The sequence below is a fragment of the Panthera uncia genome, chromosome C2, assembly GCF_023721935.1.
Source record: "Panthera uncia isolate 11264 chromosome C2, Puncia_PCG_1.0, whole genome shotgun sequence".
Classification (NCBI taxonomy): domain Eukaryota; kingdom Metazoa; phylum Chordata; class Mammalia; order Carnivora; family Felidae; genus Panthera; species Panthera uncia.
Genome location: NC_064810.1, coordinates 115,342,251 through 115,343,864, shown reverse-complemented (window position 1 = coordinate 115,343,864; position 1,614 = coordinate 115,342,251). Strand labels below are relative to the sequence as shown.

Sequence of the window (1,614 nt, the reverse complement as noted above, 5' to 3'; positions counted from 1 at the left end):
AAGAGAAGACTTAAAATCTTATTATTCTAGTACTCACAGTCAAAATCAGATATTGACCACCGTATCCTAAATCACACCCTATCCATGGTTTGTACTAGGTGTCATAGGACCCAATATTTTTACATTTCAGAACAAGAGTGGATATGACAGAGTTTTATACTAGGGTGGAGCTGAGCTGTTACCTATTATTCTATAATGCAAGAAATTTAGACCCATGTCAGAGCTAGAAAAAAAATCCCTCTCAGTGTTCTTCAAACACTTCAAATGGTATGGCCTGTTAAAAGGAATCACACAGAACCTCAGTCTCTTCCATTCTAAATGGAATCATATCAAACCTCTTCCCTCAGAAAATTCTTGTAAGGTTAAAATAATGGGACATAAAGAAACATCAGATAAATTAAATGGAGATTTATAATAGTAACATTATTGCTGGCTCTAGTAATAAAATAGCTATCTGATATTTCCATGAATGTTTTTTTTTTCTCCAGCTTCATTAAAGAATCTTTAAAGCCATAATTATCTAAATAGTATAATCACTTCTCGGCCTTTTGGCTAAGATCAAGCGTAGTATCTAAATAATATAGCCATTATAATTTATGAAACTTTTGTTTCTAATTTTTTTTTTGAGAGAGTGCATATGTGTGCATGAGTGGGGGAAGGGCAGAGGGAGAGAGAGAATCCCAAGCAGGCTCCCTACCCAGTAAGGAGCCTCAACCATGCTCTGTTGCACAACCATGAGATCACGACCTGAGCCTAAATCAAGAGTCGACTGCTTAAGCAACTGAGCCACCCAGGCAGCCCTGAAATTATGTTTTATGAAAGGTTTGCCCACCTGATAGATGTTAATTTGCAAGTCATGTTTTTTCACGTGCGCTCAGAGATATGCCTTTATCCCTTACTGTAAACTAAGATCACAAACAATTTCCTACTAAGAGAACATGGTGTCCATGTGGAAACTTGATCCTAACAACTAGGACCTTATAGTCCTTCAGGGTCTTCTTCTGAAGATGTTATCACATCCACCTTACTGAGGAAGGGACTCAGTCATAGAGAGTGGGGACTAGTACCAAATCCCTCAAGTTTCTAATTCAACTGCTTTCAACAGCTCCTCAGGACCTCTCAGATCCACTGCTTCTCTCCCCTTTAGTTTTACACTTGTAATTACATTATTTACGGTCATCAATTAACTTGCCAAAATTTCACCTTCATTGCCACGTAAATAAATGGATAAGTAGTCTTTAGTTCTTAACAGAGGCTAATAAAACACTGTCAATTTTTTGCCAGTGGTTTAAGATATTGAGAAGTCTCACTCCACAGATGCCTGATCCATATTTTCTCACTTCTTGGAACTATGTTTCTCTCTCTATGCCAAACAGCAAGCCAGAAAGTGAGCAACTGTGCATGCTATGACTAGTTTTTTGTTTTGTTTTGTTTTTTTAATTAATCTATTTATTTTTGAGACAGAGCTGTCAGCATGGAGCCCAAGGCAGGGCTCAAACTCGCAAACCCTGAGAGATCATGACCTGAACTGAAATCAAGAGTAAGATGCTTAACCAACTGAGCCACCCAGGCATCCCATGACCAGCTATTTACCTAGCAGTGTGAACAACACGT

The 1,614-nt window shown here is 38.2% G+C and overlaps 1 pseudogene; it reads left to right on the top strand.

Annotated features, from left to right (window-relative positions):
- The first annotated feature begins 532 nt into the window (after window positions 1-532).
- LOC125922275 (uncharacterized) lies at window positions 533-702 on the top strand (annotated as a pseudogene).
- Window positions 703-1,614: the final 912 nt, after the last annotated feature.